We start from the raw sequence: 19,837 nt of genomic DNA, 5'->3' as shown, positions 1-19,837 counted from the left end.
GATGTAATGTATGGGGATTAACATAAGAATAAAAAAAAATAAATTAAAAAAAATATATAGAAAATAATTTAAGAGAAATATATATATAATTAGAGTCCCAGAAGGAGGAAAGAGAAAGAATGAGGGCAAGAAATAATATTTAAAGAGATAATGGGTGAGAATTGTCCAAAATTGATGAAAGACAGAAAGTCACATATTAAGAAGAGCTATAAAGCCTTATATTTTCTTATAAAGATAATCCTGGAAGCTGCTAAAGGATAAAAGCCTTATTTCCTTCAAAATAACCAATGAAAGCTAGTGGACAATGGAAGCGTATCTTCAAAGTACTGAAAATAAATTTCTGCCAACCTAGAATTCTGTGTCCAGTAAGAATACTTTTCAAAAGTGAAGGTGATATGAAGACATTTTCAGACAAGTGAAAACTAAGTTTTTCACCAGAGCTCTGGCATTAAAGAAACTACTAAGGGGCAGAAAGAAAATGATCATAAATGAAATAATAGAAATTCAGCAAAAGAATGAGAAGAAATAGAATGTGGGTAAATGAAGACCAACTGTATGAAACAATAATAATAATGTTTTGGGGGAAACTACAGGACATTTCATAATGATGAAAGATCAATCCACCAGGTAGACCTAATAATTCTAACATAGCCTTAAAATTTTGTAGCAAAAATGAAAGAAAGCAAACAAACAGAAAGCCAGATGAGTCTCCCACAATACTGGGAGAGAAACACACCTCTCTTAGTAACTGAAAAAACAAGTAGACTAAAAAAAAAAAAAAAAGTCAGTAATAATTTTCAAGATTGAAACAACACATTTAACAAATGATCTTATCAATACATGCAGAACACTGCACTCCCAGATTGCAGAATGTGTGTTCTTTTTTTTTTTTAATTTTTTTTTTAAGATTTTTTTATTTATTTGTGTGAGAGAGAATGAGAGACAGAGAGCATGAGAGGGAGGAGGGTCAGAGGGAGAAGCAGACTCCCTGCTGAGTGGGGAGCCTGATGTGGGACTTGATCCCAGGACTCCAGGATCATGACCTGAGCCGAAGGCAGTCACTTAACCAACTGAGCCACCCAGGCGCCCAGAATGTGTGTTCTTTTTAATGGCACATGAAATAGTACCATATTCTGGGACACGATGCAAATCCCAACATATTTCCTGTCGCTGAAATCATGTCAAGTGTATTGTCTAACCACGGTAAATGAAGCCAGAAATCAATAAGTAGAAATCCCCAAACAGTTTTACATTAAGTAATATGCTTCTAAATAGCCCAGAGGTCAAAGAGGAATTCATGATGGAACTTGGAAAATAACTTGAATGGAATGATAATTAATAGGACAGAAGAAAACCTATGAGGTGAAACTGGAGCTATACTGAAAGGGATATGTTTGAGAAGGAAAAAGGCTAGCAGTTAATGACCAAGGACAAATACTGCATGATTCCACCTCTATGAGTCACCTAGAGTTAGAGTAGTCCTAGTTATAGAGACAGAAAGTAGAATGGTGGTTGCCAGGGCCTGGGAACAGAAGGCGGAGGTGTTGTTTAATAGGTACAGAGTTTCAGTTTTGCAAGAGGAAAAGAATTCTGTGGATGGCTGGTGGTGATGGTTGCACAACGTCAATGTCAGAAAGCTACTGAATCGTGCACTTTAGGCGGCAAGATGGTACATTTTATGCTATATATATTTTACCACAATTTTTAAAGTTTTAAATTAATGAGCTAAGCAGCCATCTCAAGGAGTTGGGAAAAAAAAGCCAAAGTAAGCATTAAAGACGATAAAAAGAAAGGGATAATACATATGATAGCAGAAATTAACTACACAGAAAACAAATTTACAATTAGAGGTGACTAACAAGCTAGAGTTTGGTTTTTTTTGTTTGTTCGTTTGTTTTTGTTTTTGTCTGTTAATGAGTGATAAAATCACTAGCAAGTTGGGTTTCCTAGGAAGCATATATATATTGGATGAAGATTAGCACGTGGGAGATTTATTAGGGGGTGCTCCCAGGAACCCGGCCTGGGGGAAGGGAAGGGCCAGCAGGAAAGCAGGATCAGGCAGAGGGAAAACTTGAGCTGCAATTTAGTCTCAAAAAAGTCCTCAGACAAACATCCAGGCCAGTCTGAAGCTGAAATGACTGAAGAGTTGTCCCAAGTTGGGTCTAGGAACCAGACCTTTCTATCCCATGCTCATCAGTTGTGGCCTGTCGGCCACCCTACTAAGGGTGTGTGGCCTTGGGTAAGGTGCTTCTCTTCAGTCAAGGCAACCCTCAGAGGGGGCTGACAGTAGAGGGCTGTGCTACCAGGACTCAATGCAGCAGGGGGGGATAAAGCACTTCATTTCTGATGGGGGATTCTAGATTGCTCTTCGCTTTGTGAGCAAGAGATGAAGAATGTCACAAATTACCATTGTCAGGAATGCAACAGGGAACAGTGCTAAAGATCCCGAGGAGAGCTGAAAAGAAAGCAAGAGGATTTTATGGATGAAACTATGCCAATCAATTTGGAAATGTAGGTGAAATAGACAAATCCTCCCCCAAAATAACTTTTCAAAACTGACATGAGAAGAAACGGAAAATATGAATAATCTTATAATTATTAAATGTATAATTAGAAAACCTTCCTATAAAGAAACCTCCAGGTCCAGATGGCTTCACCAGTGCATTCTTCCACATATTTAAGGTGGAAATATACCAATCTCACACAAATTCCTCCAGAGAATAGGAAATGAGGAAATACTACCCAATTTGCCATCAAGCAGGCATAACTTTGATAACAAAAACCTGCCAATATTGTTACAGAAAAGTAAAATTACAGACAAATCATTGTCATAAACATAGGTGTAAATATCTTAAACAAATTATTTGTCAACCAAGTCCATGGTATATAAAAAGATATTCCAGGAATATAGAGTTGGTTTAACATTTAAGAAGGCAATGTAATTCACCACATTGAATAAAGAGGGAGTCCTGTGGGTATCTCACTGTCTGAAGAAAAGGCATTTCATAAAACCCAACACCTATTCCTAGTGAAAACTCTATATAAGCTTGGAATAGAAGGGAATTTCTTATCAGATAAAAGGTATTCACAAAAAAATCCTACTGCAAACATCAAACTTAACCATGAGATATTATAAGCTTCCCCCTTGAGACCCTAGGAGACACAATCTGGACTAGAGAGGAGCAGCTTGGATACCCACTCAGCCTTTGGACAGGTAGACTCTTCCATACTTCAGAGGTCATGGGGGGCACATCAGTGGCGGAAAGGAGCGCTCTGGCTGTAGGAGGGGATGCAGAAGATTTGTGAGAAGTGTCAGGGGATGTGACACAGCTAAGATATAAAGAGTGAGCTCTGGGCAGGCGGGGATGACTCTCCCCATACTTGACACAGCTGGCCTTTCAAGGGGGGAGTGACTGCACCCCAGGACGTTGTTGGAGCACAGGGCTCAGGACAAACGAGGTCCCAGCAGATTGCAGTTTGTGCAAATGGTGACTCTGAGGCAGCACAGCCTCCTCAGCTGAGTAAGGCCAAGGGCTTGAGCTTCTGGCCAGGCTGTAGCCCCATTTGGGTGTGCTGCGGGGCCAGGCAGGTGGTGGTAGACAGTAATCAACAGCAGCATGGGGTGGCCACTCAGCAAGTCCCCAGGAGCCTGAGCAGCCATCTGTTTACACTCACAAACCCCACCCGCATGCCCCCCACCCCAGGGGCTCTTCTTGACCCTGGGGATGGGGAGAGGCATCTAAGTGACACCAGACTTCTCACCTGCCTTGGCGGTAGTTATTGGGGGCAAGGCAACTCAGACAAGTAAAGCCTGCACATCTTTTGAATAAAGGGAGAGTCCATGTTGTGCTGCTGAATTCTGTGGCGGAGGGAACTATAAAATCCCCTGGCTGCTGCAGGGATCTTCTGAAACCAAAGGAAGAGGGAGTTTTACCCTTGGACAAGCTCTGCCTCGGGACTTTGGGTCCCTTTTATTCCTTCAGAACAGCCTGAGAAGACCGGATTCAGTGCCCCAATGCATTGGCTCCTATCTCTGGGTGTCGGGGGCGGTGGGGGGGGGACACTGGGTCCCCTTGTCTGTGAGCAGGAACACGGTGACAATTTGCAGATCAGGCTGCTTCCAAGGGGAACTTAATGTCCAGGAGAACGGATATGAATACCAAGCAGATGACCCAAGTATTGGCTAAAGGAGACAGAGTGGATATAGAGAAGAGAAGAACAAAAGGACATATGCAGGTTTTAAGGGGAAAATCACTAAACTAAGCCCTTCAGAGTGAGGCCCTTGAGCTTGAGAGCCAAGGGCTGTCCCTGAGCCTCAGGGACACACTCTTGCAGCCTGGCACCCCTGTTGCAGCATTTTGGTCTCCAAAAGGGGCAGCAGAGATGTACCTTCTCTCAGAGATTCTACTGCTCAAGGTTTAGAACAATCCATAAAACCAATTAAAGCAAGATGGCGCCACAGACACTCCATCATTTCCTTTTTCCAACCCAAGGGACCCAGGACAGAGGTCCCAAAGAGGAACGCTCCATGCCCCTCCCTTCTGGGCCAGCTTCCAACAGTTCTCCCAGCAGGACCCCTCCTCTCCACCACCTACCAGGGGACCTTGCTCCACCCTCTCCATTTGTAGCTCTTAGGGACAGCCCCTTTGTAATAAATGCTTCCTTAAATTTACAGTATTACAGATCGTAGTAGAAAACATTTTAAATATGAGGAAGCAACAAGCTAAAACATAAATCCCTCCCAATGCTTTTGATATTTATCCTTTCAGAGATTTTCCTGTATATGTATTATACCTATACTTAGCTTTTATTCTTTTTTTTAGAAAAATGAGCTTATTTCCAACATATAGTCATATATTTTGCTTTTGTCATTCAGTATCATGAGAATTCCATGTTATTACATGGATGAGTTATAATTAATACTTTTGACAGCACAGTGTTCTATTTTCTGGATTATTACAACTGAGCAAGCATCCTATTGTTGGGCATTTAAATTGAAAATTGCTCTGAAAATTCTTTTGCTATTGACACTCAATTATTTTACTCTTTTCCATAATACTTCTTTTTATAAGATTTTATTTATTTGATAGTGTGAGTGTGCACACACGTGTAAGTCTTTTCTGTAATATTTCTAAAAATTGTCATAAACATTCTGATTATTTCATTTTCCTGGCACCTCTGTAGTCCCAACCACTGTGTTATGACATTTGTTCTCTTTCAGGCAGATAAATATTTACTGCACATCTATAGTTCTTGGAGGGCCCAAAAGACATATGATATGTGGCTCTGATCTCTAAAGAGATAATAGTCTTATTAATAATAATTTTGATTGTATTAGTTTCCTTTTGATACTGTAACAAATTGTCACAAGCAAAGTGACTTAAAACAACACACATTTATTACCTTACAGTTTTGCAAGTCCAAAGTCCAACATGGGTCTCAGTGGATTAAAACCAAGGATTTGGCAGGCTGCATTCCTTTCTGGAGGTTCTAGGGGATAATGTATTTCCTAGCTTTTTCCAGCATTTGGAGGCCGGCCACAATCCTTAGTTCTTTGTCCCTTCTTCCATCTCCAAAGCCAGCAGCATTATACCTCTCTGTGCCTCCTTTCTCTGATCACAACTGGGAAAGAGTCCTCAATTCTAAGGATTTGTGTGATTACATTGGGTCCCCCTGGAAAATCCAGGATAATCTCCCTGTCTCAACATCCTTAACCTTAATTGCACCTGCAACATCCCTTTTGCCCTGTGATCTAACACATTCACAGGTTCCGGGGATAAGGGTGTGGACATCTTTGGTGGTGGCGGGCCTTATTCTGTCCACCCCCTGACAACCACTACAATTTGTTGAGTAGTTATTATTGTCAGTGCTAAATGAAACACTTTACAGGGATTATCGCACTTAACCCAGCCCCTAATCCATGAGGCTGATACTATGATTTATCCTCACTGGACAGATGAGGGAACTGAGACCAAGAATAATGATTTGGAAGTTAAGGCTAATTCTCAGGAGTAACACAAGTCAGTGAGGATTGTGAGTCTTCTTGCTTTATTTATTTACTTACTTATTTACTTATTTATTTCCTTATTTGTTTGTTTATTTAAAGACAACATTAAAACTTCAACATAGACCCAGAACTTTCTACGGAATTTCTGTTTATAAACACTGAGCTGGCCAACTCCGTTTTTAATCCACAGCGTTGGTAAAGGGTTATGAAATCCTCTTCTGAAAAGCTTTTGTGCTGGGTCAGGCCTGAAGTCACCCCACCACTGAGGCAGGGGTTTGGGCCACCGTTTTGCCAAGACTGGTATATTGTCCATGGAACCAGACATGGCTCTGTGTGACTTATAGACCCCAACTAATGCTTGTGAAAGCTGCTAGGTTGCACTTAGGCCGTCATTTAAAGAGGGGTGAGGGGGCTGAGTGACTCAGCTCCCATCTGTTGGAGGGAGATGGGTCTTATTCAGCTTTCAGAAAGGCTTCCCAACAGTCTCCTGTCTGTGGACATGGGAGTTTAGCTCATTGCCCTAGCCACAGCACAACGGAGACTGGAACGCAGGCTCCAGAGAGAATAATCATATGCCTTCAGACCTGTGGGTCGGTCATCCAGAAGGGGGATACAAGAAATATAAAAGGAACAAGTCTGAGTATCCTCCTGGTGCTTCCAGGGCAGGTGGACTTTCTCATCCTCAGAGGAACTAAAATGAGGGGATCTTGGCATCCCTTGGGAGCAAGGTTGCCAGATTTAGGGTGGGGAAATAGGACACTGGCTACATTTGATTCGGGTTGAATTTCAGATAAACAATGAAGTATAAACCTGTGCTTGGTCCACAGCTTCAGCAAAGACAGCTACATGGCATGGATCCCCCGAGTGAGGACCAGATAGAGGAGGTTGTATTTCACTTCTGGGGCCACGCAGAGTAGAGGAAGAACAGGTCCAGCAGGTGACAGGAGGAATCACAGCTCAGGATCAGGAAATCAGGGTCCTGTTATAAAGCAGGTGTGGATCAGAATAGCTAAAATTAACAAGTCAGGAAACAACAGATGTTGGTGAGGATGAGAAGAAAGGGGAACCTTCCTACACTGTTGGTGGGAATGCAAGCTGGTGCAGCCACTCTGGAGAACAGTATGGAGTTTCCTCAAAGAGTTGAAAATAGAGCTACCATACGACCCAGCAATTGCACTATTGGGTATTTACCCCAAAGATACAGATGTAGGGATATGAAGGGGCACGTGCACCCCAATGTTTATAGCAGCAATGTCCACAATAGCCAAACTGTGGAAAGAGCCCAGATGTCCATTGACATATGAATGGATAAAGAAGATGTGGCACATATACACAATGGAATACTACTCAGCAATCAAAAAAATGAAATCTTGCCATTTGCAATGACATGGATGGAACTAGAGTGTATTATGCTAAGCGAAATAAGTCAATTAGCGAAAGACAATTATCATATGATCTCACTGATATGTGGAATTTAAGAAACAAAACAGAGGATCACAGGGGAAGGGAGGGAAAAATAAAACAAGATGAAATCAGAGAGGGAGACAAACCAGAAGAGACTCTTAATCATAGAAAACAAACTGAAGGTTGCTGAAGGGGAAGTGGGTGGGGGGGATAGGGTAACTGGGTAATGGGCATTAAAGAGGGCATGTAATGTAATGAGCACTGGTGTTATATAAGACTGATGAATCACTGAACTCTACCTCTGAAATTAATAATACATTATATGTTAATTAATTGAATTTAAATAAAAATAATAAATAAATAAATAAATAAAGCAGGTGTGGACACAACCCCTCGGGGAGAGCATCCAATGTCTGGTAGAATGTGGGATGGGGGCACAAGAGAATTTTTGTGAACCTCAAAGGACAGGATGACCTCAACTGACACTCAGGCTTCACAGAAGAATGTACTAGATGCTGTAGGCACACAAAGAAGGGCATAACTCTATGCCCAAGGGGATTTGAAGGGATTCCTTTCAAAGCAGGGTGTCAGAGGAACTAATAGCAGGGCTCAGGGAGACAGAGAGAGCTGGTTGGGGGGGAAGTCACGAGGCAGAGGACCCAGGAAAGCACTCGCCTCATGGGCAGCTCCTGAGTGGCATATTATTCCCTTGGTGGGCGTGCAGCCTGCATGGCAAGTGTGGGGATGCAAGCAGGGCATGGATGAGTGGTTGGGTTGGATCAGCATACCTGAGTCTGCTTGTGAACAGTTTCAAATGCCCTGCTGAGATAGTTGGACTTTGTTCCAAAATTATGGATGGAGGGGGCGGGGTGTGACCAGACCAGTGATAAAAAAACAAACCAAATAGAAAGCAGCTCCAGTAGCTGAGGGGAGGACTGCACGGAGGGCTTTGTGTCAGCTGCCTGAGAGGTAATGTGTCATTTTTCTCCCTGGCCTGGTCCTCATTTCCCCAGCTTTGGAAATACTAAGGAATGGAAACCGAATTGGACTAAAATCCCTATGGGTTTAAATTATTTGATTTTACATGCCATTTGGAATTCTCCTATTAGGAAGTATTTACACTTGAAAGAGAAACTTCAGTCTTTTATCATAATGGCTAGTCATACAAGAGGTTGTCAAGAACTGGTTAACTAGCAAATGTGTTGATGGGACAAGCCCAGGTCTTAATTGGGAGGAAGCAGCAGGAATTTTGAGGACAAGCAACAATGGCAGAGTCTGTCCCATCTGCCAACAGGCAGCCTCCAATTCCAGGAAGAGCCCGAGAGGAGCTGGGAGTTGGTCAAGGAGGAAATTTTATTTTGGGTCATTATGAGCTCTCCATTAATACTTAAAATGGGAGTGTGTTTTTAAATGGATCAGTTTACCAATGAACATTAAAAGCATTTGAGGATGCTGTGTATATCTGACAAATGGTCATACCTGGAAAGAACAAAACAGGTACTTCCAGCTCAGCTGTGAAGGAGAGTGCGTCCGGTGCACAGAAGCAGACTGATGGATGTGTGTGGTTGAAGCAGCCACTTTGTGAATCCCACTGGGGCTTCTCTCACTCACTTGATAGCCTCTTGGGTTCTCCAGGCAGCTGGGTTACCGTGCCGATGTATGGTCCTGAGAAAAACTTTCGCTGCTCCCCAAGATGCAGGCATTCAGTTCATAATCCCTAACTCCAGCATCTGGGTTCTGAATGGATGCTTCTTTGAGGGGCCACACCTGTTCTCAGCCTTCTTCCTGGCTCAGCCACAATCCTTGGGCTTATGACCAGAAGCTGGATGCCTAATCCCACTAGAGAAAGCATTGGTTCTGGCACTATGGCAAGGGACAAAGATTTTAAGTAACAAAGTCCAGCTTTTGGTACATACTCTCTTTCCAGTGACCCATTAAAAGCAGCTTTTATTGAGGAACCAGTGGTCAGATGTCTTCAGCTTTAAAAATGTCACTCCTCCCTGAATGTTGCCATGGTATAAAAAGCCAACTTTTCCAGGATTATAATCTTGTGACCACAAAGGATAAATAATCTTAGGAGAGTATTCTCTGCATGAATCAGGGGTCTCTTTATCTCTCTTGTGGGTGCATTAGAGATGTTACACAAATTCTTTCATCCTCGCAGAGCCCCACAGGCTGGGCAGGAAATGGGGAGGATTTGATTCAGGAGCACTGTGGTTATTTATTCCCTGCAAGCCCTCCAGAAAAAGCTGTCCGGTCTGATTCAACCAACCAACCAGCTATTTTTGAAAACTGGTTAACATTTGTTGACTGTGTAATACCAGCCTCTGTGCACGTATCAACAGGTGGGAGCAAATGAGGGCACACGACCCACCATTAAGTGAAGATGCTCCCTGGAGTGTTTGAACTTGGGCTAAGGCCCCAAAGCTGGGGACAAAAGGAAGGAAGCACCTCCCATATTTCAAAAGAGCACCAAAGAGCTACCAGAAATCCATTCTGGGATTTGCTAAGTCTACACTGGTTTTGCAGCCCCTGTCCCCGTGGCACCAGCCAACAAACTGCAGAGAATTGAGAGAAATGGGGTCAGGGAGGGATTTGATAGGAGTGGTGGGGTCATGACCTGGTCAGGTGGTGCTGAGAGGAGTCCCTCAAACCATGTCAAGTGGTGCCAAGAGACTTCTTTAGAGATCAGGGTGCTTGCCAAAAGGGGAGATGGCCATTGCATTTTCTGGTTAAATGTTTGCCCGCTGGGTGCAATTAATCAAGCTGTACCTGGTGGAAGATTTTCTGATATATTTGATAAGTGTGCCTTGGTGTCTGAAAATGGAAATGAGCAGAGGAAATGATGCCTGCTTCTCTCTTGGAAAACTCCAAGGTTGAGAGACTGACTGGACCAGCCCAAGACTGCAGGACGAGGGCAACGGCAGTGGTGGGACAGTCCACACCCAGGCCATTGGGTACGATGGTGTACTGTGGGTAGCCACAGAAGGTGTCCAGCTCGAGCAATCTTGAAGGTGCCTTGTCCCAGGGAGTGGTCTCCTGGGACAAGGGGACTCCAGTAGAAGCTTCGAAGAGCCCACCAGGTGCAGGGGGTAAGGGAACTGTGTTTGTTGGTCAAGGTCCCAGCAGAATTTCACCCCAGATGGTTAGCATGAAGAGATTGGTATAAATCGGGTTTACTTAGGTAAAATTTATGTACAATGAAATTCATCCTCTTTAGACACATCATTTAATGAGTTTTCACACATGTTTACAGTTGTGTAACCACCACCACAAACACCATATAGAACATTTATATTGTCCCCAAAAGCTCCTCATGCCCCTCTGCAGCCAATCCCCTCTCTTACCTCCAGTCCCTGGCTACCACTGGCAGGTGTTCGGTCTTACAGTTTTGCCTTTGCTGGAACACCATGTAAAGACGTCATAGAGTATGTAGCTTTTTGTATCCAGCTTCTTTTACCTACCATAATGTTTTTGAGATCCATCCATATTGTTGGGTGTGTCAGTAGTATTTGTTCCTTTTTAGTCAATGGATAGCGTTCCATTGTATGGATGTACCTTTGTTTATCCATTCATTTGTTGAAGGACTCCTGATTGTTTCTACTTTTGGTGATTTAGAATAACATGGCTATAAATATTCAGTACAGATCTTTGTGTATATGTATGTTTTCATTTCTCTTGTATAATATTTAGGAGTGGAAATTCTGGGTTGTAAGGTAAGTGTATGTTTAATTTTCTAAGAAACTGACCAATATTTTTCCAAAGTGGTTGTATCATTTTGTATTCCTGTCAGCAGTATATGAGAGTTCCATTTCTTCCCCATGCTTGTTAGCACTTAGTATTGTCAGTATTTTGAATTATAGCCATTCTAATAAGCGTGTAGTAGTATCTCATGAGGTTTTAATTTGCATTTCCCTAGTGACTAATGATGTGGGGTGTCCTTTCATTTGCTTATTTGCCATCCATATATCTTTGGTGAAGTAGCTGTTCAAATATTTTGCCAATTTTTGAATTGTATATCTTCTTATTGAATGAAAGAATTCTTTGCATAATTTAAATCCTAAAAGTCCTTTGTCAGATATGTACTCTGCAAATATTTTCTTCCAGTGTGTACCTTGTCTTTTCATTTTTTAAAGTGTCTTTTGAAGAACAAAAGTTTTAAAATTTTGATGAAGTCCCATTTATCGGTCTTTTTTCTTTTGTACTTGGTGCTTTTTGTGTTGTAGCTAATAAATCTATGCCTGATGCAAGTTCACACAGGTATTGCCCTGTATTTCCTTCTCAAAACTTCATAGTTTTAGCTCTTACATTTAGGTCTATAATCCACTTGAAGTTAATTCTAAAATATGGTGTAAGGTGAGGGCTGAGGTTCATTCCAAATGGATACCCAATTGTTAGGGCATCATTTGCCGAAAAGAACAGAATCCTTTTTTATTGAAGAATAAAATATTTGCAGAAAAGCACATATGTTCTAAGTGTACAGCTCAGTGAATTTTCACAAACTGAAAAGATGTGTTATCAGTCCCGAGATCAGGAAACAGACCATTTCTAGTCTGTTTCCCTTCCAGTCATTATGCACTGGCCCCATCCTATCCTTAATAACCACTACCCTGACTTCCAACAGCTAAGATTAGTTTTGCCTATTTTTAAACTTTGTATAAATGTAATTATATAAGACATCTTTTTTTAATCTATATTCTTTCACTCAACATTATATTTGGGTTTTTCTGAAGGAAAGTTGTGTTTTTTTAAGATTTATTTATTTATTTTGAGAGATGGAGAAAGAGAGAGAGATAGCATGGCAGGGGAGGGGGGCAGAGGGAAAGAAGAAAAAGAATCTCAAGCAGACTCCTTGTTGAGTGGGGAGTCCAATGTGGGGCTGGATCTCTCAACCCATGAGATCACGACTTGAGCCGAAATCAAGATTTGAAGGCTTAACCAATTGAGCCACTCAGGCATCCCCACAAATATGTAAGATTCATACATGTTGTTGCCTACCATTATCACTGATTCTCACTGCTATGCTGTATTCTGCTGAATGACTATACCGCAATTCATTTATCCATTCTTTTGTTAATATTCATGTGTGTAGTGTCCAGGTTGGGACTTTTATGAATAGCAAACATACATTTTAACTGGGTGTATTTCTGGGAATGGAACTGCAGGGGTATAGGTTTTTTGTATGTTCAATTTTATCAGACACACCAAAGACTTCTCCAAAGTGTTCACACCACTTTACACCCCCTCTAGCAGTGTAGAAGAGTTCTAGTTGCTCCACATCCTCACCAGCACTTGGCATTTTCCACTGTTTTTATTTTAGCCATTCTAGTGATATCCAGTGATATCACACTGCACAGTTTTTCATTTGCCATTTCCTGATGACTAACAAGGTTGAACTCCTTTCTCTATGTTTATGAAACACATGAAAGAGGCTATTTTGATATGTTCTTTTGTAAAGTGTCAATTCAAGTGTTCTGTTTATTTTTTATGTTAGGTTATATCTTTTTCTTATTGGTGTGTGGGGGTTAAGTATGTATTCTGTATACAAGTCCTTTGTCAGACTTCTATGTTGCCGATAGCTATTTCTGATACCTTGCTCTATGTGTTGTTTTTTGAATAATTTCTCTGAAGGCACTACTTTGGTTGGGATGTTGGGCACCTGGGGCTGGTGATGGATGAAGTTCAAGGGGATGAAATTATATTACTTGAGCCCAGTGAGGGCTGGAGCTGAGGAAGTGGGGCAGCCCAGCTGGAGTTATGGTCATGAGAATCACACTACTGCCAGGTGCAGCCCTGAGGCAAAGATGAGTGGGAAATCCCCCTCTCCTCTCACCTTCCCTTTTCCTGTCGGGGCCTCCATTGGCTGAACCCAGATATCATCAAGGAAGCCCAAAAGATATAGTCCCTAGTAGTCAGCTTCTGGATCACAGATGAAGACAGAGAAGGAGGAGGCATGGATCAGGGGAGGGGATGCAATGGAGATTAACCAGCAAAGAGAAGGTGCAAAAGATTGCCTAAAGACTTTATCTCTGAGGTTAAGACACTATGCAGTGTGTATGTCTCCAGGGAGCCTCTAAAGAATCCACAAAACGTAGTCCTTGAGAGAGCCAGCATTTAGAGGATTGCCACCTGAGGGTCATGGCAGTAGAACTAGTTAAGTGAAAAAGAAAAAAGATTTTTGCTCCCTTCCTTTAATCTTCTACTTCCCTTGCCCCAAGCCAGGAAAGGGAGAGGAAGGGAGAGAGAAAACTGGGAAAAGGATACACGATGCCCCTCCCCGCCACCTGATTGGGCCAGGGCAGAGCTTGGCTTGGATGTGAGATTCAAATTTTGATTGAGACTTGACTGGACTGAATACCTGAAAGTGAGCCATCTTTACAGAAACAAGGCTTATTCTTATCATTTAAAAAATGCCTGGAAGCTGAGGTGGGTTGGCTCACTAAGATGTTGTCAAGGGAAGGATGATGTGAAAGAACTTACCTGACGGCCAGCATGGATGGAAGATCAAGCCACTTTCTGTTTGTTCCTCCCTGGTTCAGACTATTCAGCAGACCATTTATAAATAACTCTAATCTGTCTCTCTTTTCCAACAGGCTTGAGACTACGTACTTTTCATGCATTGTCTTACTCACATTCACAACCATCCTTTGTGGGTCAATACTGGTATAATCTCTGCTTTATGGATGTGAATATTGAGGCCTTAGGTTACAAGGCCATATTAGCTTGGTTTGAAGTCCAGCAAATCTGATTCCAGAGTCCCACGTTAAATATTTTTTAAAATAAGACTATATTTTTAGAACAATTTTAGGTTCAAAGAAATTTTGAGAGAACGTACAGAGAGTTGCCCTATTACCCCTGCCTTACACATGTATAGCTTCCCCCACTATCACTGTATCACAGTGGTACATTTGTTACAATTGGTGAACCTAAACTGACACATCATTATCACCCAAATTCCATAATTTACATTAGGGTTTACTCTTGGTGTTCTACATTCTATGGGTTTAAACAATTGTATAATGACTTGTATTTACCATTACAGAATCATACAGAACTATTTCCACTGCCCTAAAATTCCTTTGTGCCCTGCCTATTCGTCCTTCCCACTACCTTCAACCCCTGGCAACCACTGATCTTTTTAATGTCTCCAATAGTTTTGCCTTTTCCAGAATGTCATATAGCTGAAGTCATACAGTATGCAGCATTTTCAGACTGACTTCTTTCACTCAGTAACAAGAATTTAAGTTTCCCATGTCTTTCCAGGGCTTCCTAACTCCTTTCTTTTTAGTGCTAAATAATATACTATTGTCTGGGATGTATCAGTTTCTTTATCCATTTACCTCCTAAAGGACATCCTGATTGTTTCCCAAGTTTTGCCAATTATAAATAAAGCTGCTATAGACATCTATGTGCAGGGTATTTGTGTGGACACATTTTCAATTCATTTGGGTAAATTAATACCAAGGAGCACAATTGCTGAATTGTATGGTTGAGAATATGTTTAGTTTTATAAGCAACATCCAACTGCCAAACTGCCTTCCAAAGTGCCTGCACCATTTTGAATTCCTACCAGCAATGAATGAGAGTTCCTATCGCTCCACATCTTCACCAGCATTTGGTGTTGTCTGTGTTCCCAATTTTGTTCATCTAATAGGTGTGCAGTAGTATCTCATTGTTGCTTGAATTTGCATTTCCCTGATGCTATATGATGTGGAGCACATTTTCAAGTGCTTATTTACCATCTGCGTATCTTCTGTTAGGGTCTTTAGCCTAATTTTTCATTGGTTTCTTATTGTTGAGTTTGAAGAGTTCTTTGTATATTTTTGATTATAGTCCTTTATCAGATATGTCTTTGCAAATGTTTTCTCCCAGTCTATGATTGTCTTCTCATTCTCTTGATGTTATCTTTCACAAAGCAGAAGTTTTTAATTTTCATTATGTCCAGCTCATCAATTTTTCTTTCATGGATTGTGTCTTTGGTGTTGTATCTAAAAAGACATCACCATACCCAAGATCATCTAGGTTTTCTCCTATGTTATATTCTAGGAGTTTTATAGCTTTACATATTACATTTAGGTCTATGATCCATTTTGAGTTGATTTTTGTGAAGGTTATAAAGTATGTGTCCAGACTTATTTTTCTACATGTGGGTATACAGTTGTTCCAGTGCCATTTGTTGAAAAGACTGTCTGCTCCATTGTATTGCCTTTGTTCCTTTGTCAAAGATCAGTTGACTATATTTATGTGGCTATATTTCTGGGGTCTTTATTCTGTTCTATTGATCTAGTTGTCTATTCTTTTGCTAATACCACACTGTCTTGATTACTGTAGCTTTATATTAAGTTTTTAAGTCAGGTAGCATCAGTCCTCCAACTTTGTTCTTCTCCTTAAATATTGTGTTGGCTATTCTGGGTCTTTTCCCTCTCCATATAAACTTTAGAATCAGATGTCAATGTCCACAAAATAGCTTGCTGGGATTTTGATTGGAATTGCAGTGAATCTAGGGATGAAGTTGGAAAGAACTGAAATCTTGACAATATTGAGTCTTCCTGTCCGTGAACATGGAATATCTCTCCATTTATTTAGTTGTTCTTTAATTCAATTCATCAGCGTGTTTTAGTTTTCCTCATACAGATTTTTTTTTATTATGTTGTTAGCCAACATATAGTACATCATTAGTTTTTGATGTAGTGTTCAGTGATTCATTAGTTGTGTATAACATCCAGTGCTCATCACAACATGTGCCCTCTTTAATATCCATCACCCAGCTAGATTTACATTTTGTTAGATTTATACCTAAGTACTTCATATGGGGGAGTGTTAATATAAATGGTATTGTGTTTTTAATTTCAAATTCCACTTGTTCATTGATGGCATTTAGGAAAATAATTGACTTTTATATATTGATCTTATACCTTGCAACCTTGCCACAATTGCTTATTAGTTCCAGGAAGTTTTTTTTTAAATATTCATATGTTTAATTCTTACACCACTGTTTTCTGATGAAGACAGCATTGTGCTTTATGCAAGATTGGAAACCTCAAAATAGTCACCATAAAGCTTCTAAGACTTATGGGAGAATAAACTAGTATGGTCCACAGATATAAGATGAAATCCACAATGTTGGGATTATAAATATTTAGATAAGCCCAGACTAGAAGACAAGCCCAAACCACCATCAGAATGAAATATGATATAATCCAAGATGTATCCTTAAAGTTTTGACACAACCCTCAGTCTGAACTCTGAAGATTGATCTTCAGTTCAGTCCAGCCAACAGAAATTGACTAGGCAATTTTCCATTGTATTTATTGTACAGACTACGTACATTCTAGAAGATTCCTTTAGTGTTACACTGTTGTACTTTTTGTCCCAGCAATTTGAGGGCATGCAAATTCCACAAAGTTGTCAATAAGAACACACTATGCTCTTTATTCATCATAATTAGACAGATTGTCATCTGCAATCATTGTACTGAAGTCTAAAAGAAGATTCCAAGCATCTTTTGATATTGATCATTTATGATTTTCCAACAAAAATTTATTTCATAAGTCTAAGAATTTAAGTCTTCCTTAAGCACTAAATTCAAGTAGGCAATGGCCATTTCTAGATCTCATTCTTTCTGTCTTGGATTCTTTGCAAAATTAAAAGTAAACTGGTAAAAATCCTTAAATCATCCTAGTTCTTTCATCTTGGGTATCTGGGCCTTTAGGTTTCAATGTCATACCATCCATGAACTCCTGTTTGGGAAACTTGCCCTGTGTTGCTGCTCTGAACTTTGATGCAACAATCAACACACTAATGCTGGTTGGATCGAGTGCCAGGTCATCACAAGACTGTTGTATATCATCTATTCCAATTTTATTTTCATCTTGAGGATCCTTGTATCTATTGTATAGTTTTCCTTATTTCTTCCTGTTCAATGATCCTTTTACACTCTCTCATATATAAAGTTCAGGATTTGGGGGAAAAAATGTCTGTTGCAACCACAAACTTCCAGTCATTTTGAGAGAGAAAACTTACTGCTGTTTTTTCACTAGATTGTGTGAGAATCATAAACTGACAAATTATCCTTCTGCAATGATTTCAACTTGCTCATGTTGGTGTTCTCTAGGCCTCTTCTCTCCTCCTCTGGTTCTGCAGTGACTCAGTTCCAGGAGTTTTTTTGTTGATTCTTTCAGATTTTCTACATATATGATCATGTCTTCTGTGAACAAAGATAATTTTATTTCTTCCTTCTAATCTGTATGCCTTTATTTCCTTTTCTTGTCTTATCGCATTACTTTAACTTCTAGTACAATGTTGAAATGGAGTGGTAAGAGGGAATATCCTTGCTTTGTTCCTGATCTTAGTGGGAATGTTTTGAGTTCCTCACAATTAAATACAATGTTAGCTATAGGTTTTTAGATATTCTTTATCAAGTGGAAGAATTTCCCCTCTATTCCTAGTTTACTGAGAGTTTTATCATGAATGAGCATCAGATTTTGTCAAATGCTTTTTCTGCGCCTATTGTTATGATGTGATTTTTCTTTTTAGCCTGTTGATGTGGTAGATTACATTGATTAATTTTCAAATTTTGAAGCAGCCTTCCATACCTGGGATAAATTCCACTTGATCATAGTATATAATTTTTAAAATGCATTGTTGAATTCAACTTGTGAATATTTTATTGAGGAATTTTGCATCTATGTTAATGAGAGATATTGGTCTGTAGTTTTCTTTTCTTGTAATATGTTTGTCTGGTTTTGGCATTAGGGTAATACTGACCTTTTATAATAAGTTAGGAAGTATTCCCTCTGCTTGTATCTTCTCAAAAAGACTGTAGGGAATTGGTATCATTTCTTCCTTAAATGTTTGGTAGAATTCACCAGTGAACCTGTTTGAAAGGTTATTAATTTCATTTATTTAATAGATATAGGCCTATTTGGACTATATATTTCTTCTTGTGTGACTTTTGGTAGATTGTGTCTTTCAAGGATTGGTCCATTTCATCCAGGTTATCAAATTTGTAAGTACAGATTTTTTTCATAGTATTCCTTTATTATCCTTCTAATGGCCATAGGATCTGCAGTGATGCCCCTTCTTTCATTTCTGATACTAGTAATTTGTATCCTCTCTTTTAGAAAAAAGAGAGTTGGCCTGGCTAGAGGCTTATTAATTTTATTAATCTTTTCAAATAACCAGGTTTTGGTTTTGTTGAGTTTTTTTCTATTGATTTCTTATCTTCAATTTCATTGATTTCTGCTCTAATCATTATTATTTCTTTTCTTATGCTTACTTTGTTTTTAATTTGCCCTTCTTTTTCTAGTATCCTAAGATGAAGGCTTAGATTATTGATTTTGGATCTTCCTTCTTTTCCAGTATATGCATTCAATGCTATAAATTTCCTTCTAAGTACAGCAAAAGCAGTACCCACAAATTCTTTTATGTTTTCATTTTCACTTAGTTTAAAATATTTTAAGATTTCTTCTTCTTTGACCCATGTGTTATTTAGAAATGTGCTGTTTGATCTACATATGTTTCAGGATTTTCCAGTTACTTTCTGTGATTGACTTCTAGTTTAATTCCACTGTGGTCTGAGATCAGATGTTGTGATTTCTATTCTTTCAAATTTGTTAAGGGATGTATTATGGCCCAGAATGTGGTCTGTTTTGGTGAATATTCCATTTGAGGTTGAGAAGAATGTGCATTCTCTGTTGTTAAATGAAATAGTCTATAGATGTCAATTATATTCAGTTGACTGTAGGTGTTGTTGAGTTCAACTGCATCCTACTGATTTTCTGTTTGATGGGTTTATCCATTTATGATAGATGAGTATTAAAGTCTCCAAATATGATCATAGATTCAACTACTTATTGTTGCAGTTCTATTAGTTGTTATCTCACATAGTTTGACATTCTGTTGTTAGGTACATACATGTTAAGATTGTTATGTCTTTTTGGAGACTTGACCCTTTTATTATTATTTGTCCCTCATAACTTTCCTTGATTTGAAGTCTGCTCTGCCTAAAATTAATGTAACTACTCCTGCTTTCTTTTTTCTTTTCTTTTTTTAAAAGATTTTGTTTATCTGACACACAGAGAGAGACAGCGAAAGAGGGAACACAAGCAGGGGGAGTGGGAGAGGGAGAAGCAAGCTTCCCGCTGAGCAGGGAGCCCAATGCGGGGCTCGATCCCAGGACCCTGGGATCATGACCTGAGCCGAAGGCAGACGCTTAATGACTGAGCCACCCAGGCATCCCCCTCCTGCTTTCTTTTGATTAGTGTTAGCATTGTATATTTTTCTGTAGCCACCTACTTTTACTACATATGTGTTTTTAAAGTGGGTTTCTGGTAGACAATATATTGTTGGATCTTATGTTTTATGTATTTATTTTAATTCCAGTATAGTTAACATACAGTGTTATATTTCAGGTGTACAATATAG

The 19,837-nt window shown here is 39.8% G+C and overlaps 1 pseudogene; it reads right to left on the bottom strand.

Annotated features, from left to right (window-relative positions):
• Positions 1 to 16,564: 16,564 nt before the first annotated feature.
• LOC102729704 (DCN1-like protein 1 pseudogene) lies at positions 16,565 to 18,242 on the bottom strand (annotated as a pseudogene).
• Between the last annotated feature and the right edge of the window lie 1,595 nt (positions 18,243 to 19,837).

Source organism: Leptonychotes weddellii, chromosome 9, assembly GCF_054177405.1.
Source record: "Leptonychotes weddellii isolate Sample4059 chromosome 9, ASM5417740v2, whole genome shotgun sequence".
Classification (NCBI taxonomy): Eukaryota; Metazoa; Chordata; class Mammalia; order Carnivora; family Phocidae; genus Leptonychotes; species Leptonychotes weddellii.
The sequence above is the reverse complement of the archived record's forward strand: the minus strand, read 5'-3'. Positions and strand labels throughout refer to the sequence as shown.